The following is a 12,006-nucleotide window of genomic DNA, read 5'->3' on the forward strand; positions in this document are numbered from 1 at the left end:
TCTTTTGCAGGCAAGTGGAGTCAAAGCATCTTCCTTATTCTAGTTTCTTGAATTTCTGCATTTATATTTAGGCATTTGTTGAACTTATTTTTTCCTCTAATGGCTTTTTATCTTTGAGCTATGCCTCTGTGGCTTAGTGGAATGTTTATACCTTCAGTGAACACTAAGAGGTGTCTAGTGGGTGTGGATAGGGAGTTCTGGTCAGTGCTCCAGGAAGAGGTGAGTATCCAGGTAACACTCAAACAGGACATTATAGCTCTCTTCTGGTTAACTGGATGGAGAGGGATAGTCACCTCTGTTGGTGCATCCACTCCTTCTCCTCCAGGCTGTGGAATGCCCAGGTGCTATCCTCCAGTATATTTAATACTCATCCGCATTGCCATATGAACTGCACGTACGATCTGCACAGCCCTTCCTGTGAGCACAGTTCCCTCTGCTATGAGTTGCTCTAGGCACTCAAGGAGCTCTCAGAGTTTGCAAAAGCACTCTGTGATTGTCCAGAACCTGGCTATCCCCTGACTTCTCTCACATAATCACAGTACTTTCCCAATCTCAGCACATAGGGCTCTCAGGGTCAAGGAATGCAGGTGGAGTCACACCACCCTGCTAGCCTGTCCTGACCTCAGAGGCACTGAAGTGTTCCCAAGGCTGCTGTTTGTGTGTGTCCCAGCTTGCTAAATTGAGTCCATTCATCCCAACCAGATTCAATGTCAGTGGAGTACATACCTTTTTCTTTCTGGTAAAATCTTTGGATCACAGACATGCACAGTATCTGCCAGATGCAGCCCTGTTCTCTTCACACTTTTGCTGGGTGTGCAGGAGAGTCCTGCAGGCAGCACTTCCCTTCCATAGGGATGGCTCTCTCTTCCCTCCTGTTGCCAGGTAGGTGCTTCTGGTACAGTGGAGACCATTTCCGTCAGTTGCTCTTGAATTGCTGTGGTTGCCCCCACTGACTGGGTGGAGTGTTACTCCAATAATTGCTAGATGGGCTGGCACCATGGCTCACAGGTTAATCCTCCTCCTGTGGCACTGGCATCCCATATGGGCGCAAGGTTCTAGTCCCGGTTGCTCCTCTTCCAGTCTAGCTCTCTGCTGTGGCCTGAGAAGGTAGTGGAGGATGGCCCAAGTGTTTGGGCCCCTGCACCTGCATGGGAGACCAGGAAGAAATACCTGGCTCCTGGCTTCAGATCAGCGCAGCTCCAGCCGTATCGGCCATTTTGGGGATTAACCAACGGAAGGAAGACCTTTCTCTCTGTCTCGCTTTCTCACTGTCTAACTCTATCTGTCAAATAAAAAAATAATTGCTGGGTGCATACATATAAGCTGGAGTGGCCACTGCCTGCCTATGTCCAAAATTGGTGCCAGCCCTTCCTCCACTGGCTGGGGTCACTATTGTAGGAGGGAGGAGGGGATAGAGAAAGAGACAAACACACAGCTCCCCACCCCCACTGTCCAGAGGGATCCTGGCTGGACTAAAAAAAAAATGCAATTTGCTAAGCTCTCCCTCCCACTGTATTAGCAGCGGTGCAGGCCCAATCTCACCTGGTTTGCCAGGGCAGGCACCTTCTTTCCCAGATCCGATCTGCTGGGTCTTTGGTTATCTTGCACTTTGCTGCATGTCTGCATTTTCCATATAGGTCTGGGCCATTTCTACTGCTTTTGCAAGATTTCCCACTGCAGTTTCCCCTGAGAGTATACTTTCTCCACTTTTTAAAATTAATTTCACCCTGTCTAGACCAGACCACCCTTTCACTATTCCACCATTTTGGAAGCCTCCTCTTGGCCAGCACTTTTTATTGAGGGGAATCCAAATAGGGGCACAAGATCCAAAGCGCATAGGCCAGGTAAAACTTTAACAAGCATACAACATTTGAAAGGAGATACCAGACAATTAGGGCTCCATGCTTCGTGACCAGGACTATATCTTCATCACATCATCATTTTCATTACTATCACAGGTTCCTGAAACCAGTATTCTGTCATTAAGCACTCCTGTAAATGATTTCCCTTCTTCTTACTGCTGCTGCAATCCATTGGGAGGGTGTGCCCTCACCCAGCCTGCATGAGCAGAGACAGGACTTCCTCCATGCCCTATCCCAGGGAATTGTGGCCTATCTTAGAGTACTTACACAGTATCCTCTGCAGGCATAGTTCCAAAATCTTTAAGTGGGCACCTGGCTCCTGGCTTCGGGTTGGCGCAGTGCCGGCTGCAGCGCACTGGCCATAGTGGCCACTTGAGGGGTGAACCAATGGAAAATGAGAAATTGCTTTCCATAATGGCTGTACCAAATTTAAATTCCCACAATCAGAGTGCAAGGGTACCTTTTCTCTACAGTCTTGCAAAGAGTTATTCACTTTCATCTTTAAAAATTATTTATTTGAAGGTTAGACACACACACACACACACACTCAAACTCAGGCATTCCATTATGGGATGTGATTGTGCCAAGTGTCAGTTTACTCCACTATGTCACAATGTCCACCTTCAAGATAATTATTAATAATTAAGTTCTTACCACAGTCACCTAAAAATTCTTCTCTGGCTGTTTTGCAGAATCTCTGTCCCTTTCTTGCCATATTCATGACATGGCTATATACATGATTTCCTCTAGTGGTATACTTTGATTTATTTTTTTTTAAATCCCTTTTTTATATCTTTCAAAGGTTCTGCTTTGTGGTCATGATGAGGCTTTTATAGCAATCATCCATAGTCATAACAGGCTATTTTTTTTTAAAGATTTATTTATTTGACAGGCAGAGTGGACAGTGAGAGAGAGAGAGAGAGAGAGAGAGAAAGAAAGGTCTTCCTTTTCCATTGGTTCACCCCTCAATGGCCGCTGTGGCCGGCGCACCATGCTGATCCAAAGCCAGGAGCCAGGTGCTTCTCCTGGTCTCCCATGCGGGTGCAGGGCCCAAGCACTTGGGCCATCCTCCACTGCACTCCCGGGCCACAGCAGAGAGCTGGACTGGAAGAGGAGCAACCGGGACAGAATCCGGAGCCCTGACTGGGACTAGAACCCGGTGTGCCATCGCCGCAGGCAGAGGATTAGCCTATTGAGCTATGGCGGTGCCAGCCATAATAGGCTATTTTAAACTGATAGTCACTTAAACGCAATTTCATATAAAAATTAACATGGGGAGTGGCATTCTGGAACAACAGGTTAAGTTTCTGACTACAATACCAGCATCTCATATGAGAACCAGTTTGAGTCTTAGCTGTTCAATTTCTGATCCAACTCCCTGCTAACATATCTGAGAAACCTGTGGAAAATTGCACAAGTTCATTTTAAGTTAAAAAATAAAGTCAACGTTCAGGGCCTCATGCATCAAACTTCTCCATAACTCTCAGTAGCTGCTGTGCCTGCAAGATTCCTAATAATAAGAAGTGAATATGGAGTAGTGTATTTAAGTCTAGGGTCCAGGATTGTCAGTATTTTTTTCATTGTAATTTCAGCCAACAGAACACATTTATGAACCATAAATTGCTGCAGTTATTTTTCTTAATGTCAATGTGTAATGGTCAAGATTTTTTAAGACATGAAGCCTAGTTGATTAGAATCATATTTGTTACTCAAGTAGAGTATTTAATTTGGCAGTCTCCATTTCAGTTATGTTAATGGTCAAAACATGCTTATTTTTATAATTACTAGTAGAAATAAAAATAGCATTATGCTCATCATCTGAGAACTTGGGTAAACTAACATTTTCATTGATTTGCTTTGTAAATATCGATGACTTAGGAAATAAGGGTTTTTATAAACCTTATTGAACCACAATGACGTCGGCGCCGCGGCTCACTAGGCTAATCCTCCGCCTTGCGGTGCCAGCACACCGGGTTCTAGTCCCAGTCAGGGCGCCGGATTCTGTCCCGGTTGCCCCTCTTCCAGGCCAGCTCTCTGCTGTGGCCAGGGAGTGCAGTGGAGGATGGCCCAAGTGCTTGGGCCCTGCACCCCATGGGAGACCAGGAGAAGTACCTGGCCTCTGCCATCGGATCAGCGCGGTGTGCCGGCTGCAGCGCGCTGGCTGTGGCGGCCATTGGTGGGTGAACCAACGGCAAAGGAAGACCTTTCTCTCTGTCTCTCTCTCTCACTGTCCACTCTGCCTGTCCAAAAAAAAAAAAAAAAAAAAAAAAGAAACACAATGACAAAAGATGTTTGTTTGATACCTATATACCTATAGGACCAGATAGTTGCCCATAATCTTGGTAATGATGTATTCTCACTATGATCGTCAGGTTTAAAAATTATAAAGAATCATCTCATATAAGTGAGTTTTATAACTTTGCTACTGATCTGTTCATTTGTCTCATAACTTATTCCATGAAAATTCATTCTGAGAAAGTAGTCTTGGATACAGACGGCATCACTTTATGGTGACTAACAGCATCATACTAACTTAGGCTTTGATTTAAAATTAGTAATCAGAGATGGTATTTTGGCACATCAGGTTAAGCTGCTACTCACAATGGGGGCATCATCACATATCACACTCCTGGTTCATGTTTCAGCTGTTCTTCTGATCCAGCTACTTGCCAATGTGCCTAGGAAAGCAGCAGAAGATGCCCCAAATGCTTGGGCCCCTGCCACTACTTGGGAGACCCAGATGGAGTTTCAGGTGCCTGGATTCAGTCTGGCACACCCTTGGCTGTTGTGGCCATTTGGGGAATCAACCAACAGAGTGAAAATATTCTCTCTCTCTCTCTCTCTCTTTCTGTCTTACTCTACCTTTCAAATAAATAAATAAAAAGAAAGAAAGAAATATTAAAATATTACACATTTTTTTCAACTAAATGTCTGGAAACTTAATCCTACATATTTAGACAATTTATAGATTCAATTTAAAGTTCAAATATTCTAAAACTCACAAGTTTAAATAACTCATAGCCAAAATGTATGAACTTGCATGTATTTGTTTGTGTTCTAACTACAGAGACCATTGTAAATTAATATAATAATATTGTTTCTTCTAATGTATTTTGATTCTAGCTTCAATAGTTTATATTTTAATTATTTCCTTCCCTCCATTTTCTTTAATTTTCAACATTTCAGTTTTTAATGTATTTTAAGTTTCTAGTTTATCTTCTAAATGGTATTTGTTTTTCTCCACTAGTTCCAATGTGAAGCATTTTCATTATAATTCAGTTTTGTCATTTTCAAAGTTTCCTTTGACCAATCAATTATTGAAGCACCAGGTTTTCAATCTCCGTTCATGTAAAATAGATTATTGTTTCTAAATGAAGTACATAATGATCATAAAAAAGTCCATATCATAACAGTGTTTTGAAATTTCTTCCTCAAATTATACCTTTCAGAAACACTGAACTACTTGCATATCTTGAAAATGCCAGGTTCTCCTGCCTGGGAATTTTATGTCTTTGCTAAGAATTTTAGACTTCTTTCTTCCCATGGTTTACTCCTAACGAGCTCTGCTGAATCCTTCCAGTTGAGCTGAACACTCCATCTACATGTTCCTTATGCTTGCTTTTCTTAGTACATTGATTTCCCATATCAAGTTTCTTACAGTGTTGTGTATTCTACCACGTGCAAAGGATAATCTAAGTGCTTTTGAAAAATATAGGTTCATGATTTTTATTCCAGACCTTTCGAATTAGGATCTAAGATCTATTGAATTGCAATTAATAGAACCCAGGAATCTACAATTTTATCAAGTACAACCGATGATTTTTGTGGACGCTCAAATTGATGAACCCACTGAATATGTTGTAATCACCTATTTGTCCATCTTCTTAAGGTTTTTTGTCTGTGACTACATCCTGAAGATGTAACACAGAAATAATAAAGCTTGATAAATGAAAGTAGCAGTAAATGCAGTAAAGTAGAATTTTAAATCATAAACCAAGCAGTTGCCAATGTGGTATGATTTAAAGGAAGGCTACCTGCTAAATCTAGTGTGTAGCTTGGTGATTCTACCAGCTTTTAGTACTTTGAGTAAAGTGTTGACACTTCCATAGTGTATAACTACTTAAACTTTTTGAAACTTATTTATTCATGACTTCACAGAATCTCTGAAATGCAACACCTAGCATACTTAGTTGATCCCTGCCATTATAGAGATGTGCCATTTGAGAATGAAAGGAAAAGTTGTTTGCCCACAATGTTTAACAGAGAGATGACTAAAACTGGAACCAGATTTTTTGCAGTTTGTTTATGAACAAAGAGGGAATACTTAAGACTTCTTGGGAAGATAAGGAGAGTGGAGTGAGAAAATACCACACAAATTTTTACTTGATTTCCTTGGATTGGTGGGATGTTAAATAAAACAGACTGTAAAACACAGGTAACCATCTGGGGATATAGGAGTAGGGAAGGAGCCCAAATCAAGATAATTTACTAAAGAAAACATTAAACATAAAGAACATATTATGTAGGGGGTGGCACTATGGCATAGCTGGTAAAGTCACCACCGTAGCGCCAGCATCCCATATGGACACAGGTTTGAATCCCACCTGCTCCACTTCCTATAAATTCTGCCATGACCTGGGAAAGCAGTGAAAGATGGCACAAGTCCGTAAGCCTCTGCACCTACAGGGAGACCCAGAAGAAGCTGCTGGCTCCTGGCTTCATTGGCTCAGGTCCAGCCGTTGTGGTCATCTGGGGAGTGAACCAGTGTATGGAAGACCTCTCTCTCTCTCTCTCTCTCTCTCTCTGTAATTCTGCCTTTCAAATAAATAAATAAATCTTTTTTAAAAAAGAGAATATATTATACAACAGTAATACATAGAATCAAAAACTTAGAAAACTAAGTTAAACACTTTCTAGTTTAGATTTTTCTTACTTTTGTCTCCATCCCTAAGCAACAACACTTAAATTATAATCAGATAATATAGCCATTTATGTTGAGACAATAAATTAACAACTAGAAGAAGAGAATATAATTGAAAATAAGTTTTTGTGCTGCAGATTAATTTAAGCTTCATGTGGGCTTGAACTCCAGCTAATTTTACATGTCTCTAGCTAAACTACTGCACTGATGCAATTATAAAATTTTACTTTTTTAGGCGTTTTTAATGTTTTTTGACTAACTTAATTGCTATTTCTCTTCTCCATAAAATGTTCCACCAGATGGCAGTAAATGCACCCACTATTCTAAAAATGGCAACAATTCTTACTGAATTATAACTAACATGTTTCCAAGTATTTCCTAGGGTTAAATTTTCATTAGCAGGAGGAAAAATTTGCAGAGAAAGGTAGATTGAATATTTTGTATGTTAAATTAAAGAGATAGACACAGAACCAGTGACAAAGAAAATAGAAACAAAAGCTGAAGTAGAACACACAAAAACACTGACCTTTATACAAACAAAAATCTATCAATTGAACCAATGAAAGTGAAAAGGTCAAATCAATCACACATCAAATACATGTTCATAAAGCTTTGCCTCCCTGTACCTAGTAAATTTTGGTGTCTTTGAATTAATTTCACAGATTTCATTTGTGGATATTTTTGTTTCCTCATAATCCTACCAAAACACTGCAAATAGACAGCAGAATCACTGAGTCCTTCAAAATTCAATGAAATTATTATGTATATTTGTTTTCCCTAAAATGGCTGGAACAAGTCAACAGAATTAAACCTCTACCTTGTACTATACCAGCACATAGAAGAGCTTTCTTTGATTATGATTAATCTGAGTCAATAGAATCCTGGAATGTCGCATGGATGTTATAGAAGAACATTCAGAAAAAAGGAGGGAACAGTCTGGTCAATTTGCATTGGTTGAAATAAACCTAGAACGTTAGGATTTGTGCCTGTGACTTTAAAACAAGATAAGGGCCGGCAGCACCACGGCTCACTTGGTTAATCCTCCGCCTGTGGCGCTGGCATCCCATATGGGCGCCAGGTTCTAGTTCTAGTTGCCCCTCTTCCAGTCCAGCCCTCCGCTCTGGCCCAGGAGGGCAGTGGAGGATGGCCCAGATCCTTGGGCCCTGCACCCACATGGGAGACCAAGAGGAAGCACCTGGCTCCTGGCTTCAGATCAGTGCAGCGCCGGCCATAGTGGCCATTTGGGGAGTGAACCAACGGAAGGAAGACCTTTCTCTCTGTCTCTCTCTCTCACTGTATGTAACTCTGCCTGTCAAATAAATAAATAAAAAGATGAATTGAATAAAGAGCACCTTAAAAACAAGAACCACAATCTGAGTAACTGTGAATGTTCAGTCTATGGGAAGGATATACAATGAAACAGCTATGCATAAATATCTAAAGGGCTGTTGTGTGAGAAAGGAGTAATACCTTTTAGGTAATATTAGAATAGAACAGAAAGACAAGCCCGTAGATATTGTAGTGAGGTAGGTATTAGTTCAACATAAAGCATATCTTTCATTCTCTGTTCTTACAACATCAGGGACTGAAATAGCACATCACTGTCCCTCTTGTAAAAAAGCCTAAGTTCAAAATAAAATGTAGAAGGGAAAGTTATCTCCATCCTGCAAAAGTGGATGCTGTGTTGGACTCTGATGGACAGGTAACACAAAATAAACTTACGTTGAACAACACAAGCTGGGCCAAAGATCTGAAGATGCTTTTGAGGTACTCAGGCAACATTCATCTGGAGATTTTCAGTACTCCCCGGATTACAAAAATTACCTGGCTTTCATCAGCCATTGTCCTTATGTCAGAGGAAACTCCAACTGCTACAAATGGTGCCTACAGAGGAATCTGTTCATAGTTGAAGAACCATAATAACAATGCTTCAGACCTGTATCTTGAAAGGAATGTCCACCAATCTCTGCAGAACACAACTGAAAACCAATTGGTACAACCTACTCTTTTCCCACAAAAAAGAGGAATAGGCAGGAAGAAGCTCCGACTGTTTGAATACCATCAGGAATCCCTGCGTAATCCCAAGATGGCATCTGGTATTCAGTGGGTTGATAAAAATGAAGGCATCCTTCAAATTGTATCCAGAAACAGAAAAACTGCCTGAACTCTGGGGAAAAGAAGAGACATCTGGAAGATCGTTACTTACTGCAGTGGCCAAGAGCACTAAGGAATTATGGAAGAATTGGGGAAATCACCGTATCTGGAGAAAATTAACTTACCAATTCAGAGAAGCCATACTCCAAAGACTCTCTCCAGCTTATATCTTGGGCAAAGAGATTTTCTACTTGCAATACCATCAACCTGACCAGGAATATCTCAGTTTAAATGCCTGCAACGCATTTATATGCCAATTATCGTGAGTTAAGTCACCCATATTGCTAAATAATGCTCTCCCATTTCTTGGTATTCTGGTTTTGAAATTTCTACAATCTTCAGGGTTTTTTTCAGGATTTTTCTTGCCAAGCAAATACAATCAGCTCTCCATAATCACAGCTACTCAGAAATTACAAACATTTTTTAAAAATTGCATGAACATATTGTCATTATTTCCTAAACAACACCATGTAACAACTATTTACACAGCATTTACATTGAGTTAGTCATTAAAAGTAATCTAGGGGTGATCTAATGTGTATAGGAGGGTAAGGGTAAGTACTATGTAAGTACTATACCATTTTGTTCAAAGATCTTTAGCATCCTTGGATTTGGTTTTCCCAAGAGGTCCTAGAACCAACTCCCTACAGATACCAAGAAACAGCTGTGCTGGAGAAGCAGGGGAATGATTAACATCATTGTTACTGTCTTTTATCAAATAGAATATAATCTACACTATTTTGGGGGGAAATTCTCCCAATACATTTATTATTTCAAATGACCAGCCTTTATGTGAAAGTGCAGACTAAATGTTCTTGGTATTATTATTCTCTGTGCAATATTTACTTTTAGATTAACAATGCTGACACTGATGATTTGATTTATATGGAAGGTCTTCAAAAAGTTCATGGAAAATGTGTATTTTAAAAAAAAATTAGGTGTGGTTTTCAATTTTTTAACACCCCAGTAAACTTATTACTTTTTAAATTACTTATTTGCTAGAGAGATTGAGAAATAGAACTCCCATCCATTTGCTGGTTCACTCCCCAAATGCCTAAAATGGCTGGGGCTGAGGCTAAGCTAGGCCAAAGCTGGGAGCCAGGAATTCAACCCAGGTCTCTCATGTGCATGGCAGGGATCCAACTACTTGATCTATCACCACCACCTCGGGGTGCACTTTAGCAGGAGGTTGGAATTAGAAGCAGAGTCAGACCTTGAACCCAGGGTTCTGATGTGGAATATGGTATCTTTTTTTTTAACTTTTATTTAATGAATATAAATTTCCAAAGTACGGCTTATGGATTACAATGGCTTCCCCCCCATAACATCCCTCCCACCCGCAACCCTCCCCTTTCCCATTCCCTCTCCCCTTCCATTCACATGAGGATTCATTTTCAATTCTCTTTATATACAGAAGATCAGTTTAGCATACATTAAGTAAAGATTTCAACAGTTTGCTCCCACACAGAAACATAAAGTGAAAAATAATAGATGATTTTTTAAATGATGATGAAATCAGATCAGACCTATTGTCATGTTTAATCCCAGCGAGAATCAAGTTGGGAATTGCTAATTTCTTCTTCTTTTTTTTTTTTAACAGAAGATCAGTTTAGTGTACATTAAGTAAAGCTTTCAACAGTTTGCACCCCCATAGAAACACAAAGTGAAATATATTGTTTGAGTACTCGTTATAGCATTAAATCTCAATGTACAGCACATTAAGGATAGAGATCCTACATGAGGAGTAAGTGCACAGTGACTCCTGTTGTTGACTTTACAAATTGACACTCCTGTTTACGGCATCAGTAATCTCCCTATGCACCAGTCATGAGTTTCCAAGGCTATGGAAGCCCCTTGAGTTCTCCGACTCTTATCTTGTTTAGACAAGGTCATAGTCAAAGTGGAGGTTCTCTCCTCCCTTCAGAGAAAGGTACCTCCTTCTTTGAAGACCTGTTCTTTCCACTGGGATCTCACACACAGAGATCTTTCATTTAGTGGTGTTTTTTTTTTTTTTTTTTTTTCCAGAGTGTCTTGGCTTTCCATGCCTGAAATACTCTCATGGGCTTTTCAGCCAGATCGGAATGCCTTTAGGGCTGATTCTGAGGCCAGAGTGCTATTTAGGACATCTGCCATTCTATGAGTCTGCTGAGTATCTCGCTTCCCATGTTGGATCACTCTCCCCTTTATTTATTCTCTCGGTTAGTATTAGCAGGTACTAGACTTGTTTATGTGCTCCCTTTGACTCTTAGTCCTTTCATTATGATCAATTGTGAACTGAAATTGATCACTTGGACTAGTGAGATGGCATTGGTACATGCCACCTTGATGGGATTAAATTGGAGTCCCCTGGTATGTTTCTAACTCTACCATTTGGGGTAAGTCAGCTTGAGCATGTCCCAAATTGTACATCTCTTCCCTCTCTTATTCCCACTCTTATGTTTAACAGGGATCACATTTCAGTTAAATTTCAACACTTAAGAATAACTGTATTAATTACAGAATTAAACCAGTCATATTAAGTAGAACAGACAGAAAAAACTACTAAGAGGGATAATGTATTATGTTGTTCATTAACAGTCAGGGCTATGCTGATCAAGTCACCGTTTCTCATAGTGTCCATTTCACTTCAACAGGTTTCCTTTTTGGTGTTCAGTCAGTTGTCACCGATCAGGGGGAACATATGGTATTTGTCCCTTTGGGACTGGCTTATTTCACTCAGCATGATGTGTTCCAGATTCCTCCATTTTGTTGCAAATGACTGGATTTCGTTGTTTCTTACTGTGGTATAGTATTCTAAAGAGTACATATCCCGATGTGGAATATGGTATCTTAACCACTAGGCTAACCACCTGTCCCTAAACTTATCTTTTAAATTCATTTTCCCAGGAATTTTTTGAAGTCTCCCTTTCTACTAATTTTAACATTTTATTGTCATATACTCAGGTGAAAAAAAATCACTCTTAAATATTTGGCAGCTTTACAATAAATTTTAAAGTAATAATCACATATGATACAATATTTCTGCCAAATATATTCATGGCTTTAAAATTTCATAGCTAAAAAAATCAG

General features: G+C 40.0%; 1 pseudogene; it reads left to right on the forward strand.

Moving 5' to 3' along the window:
• LOC100352166 (transcription factor Spi-C pseudogene) overlaps nucleotides 1–9,203 on the forward strand; it is a 115,953-nt pseudogene extending 106,750 nt beyond the window's left edge.
• Nucleotides 9,204–12,006: the final 2,803 nt, after the last annotated feature.

This window comes from Oryctolagus cuniculus, chromosome 5 (genome assembly GCF_051225735.1).
Source record: "Oryctolagus cuniculus isolate XC-2025 breed Fujian yellow rabbit chromosome 5, ASM5122573v1, whole genome shotgun sequence".
In the NCBI taxonomy this organism is placed as follows: Eukaryota; Metazoa; Chordata; class Mammalia; order Lagomorpha; family Leporidae; genus Oryctolagus; species Oryctolagus cuniculus.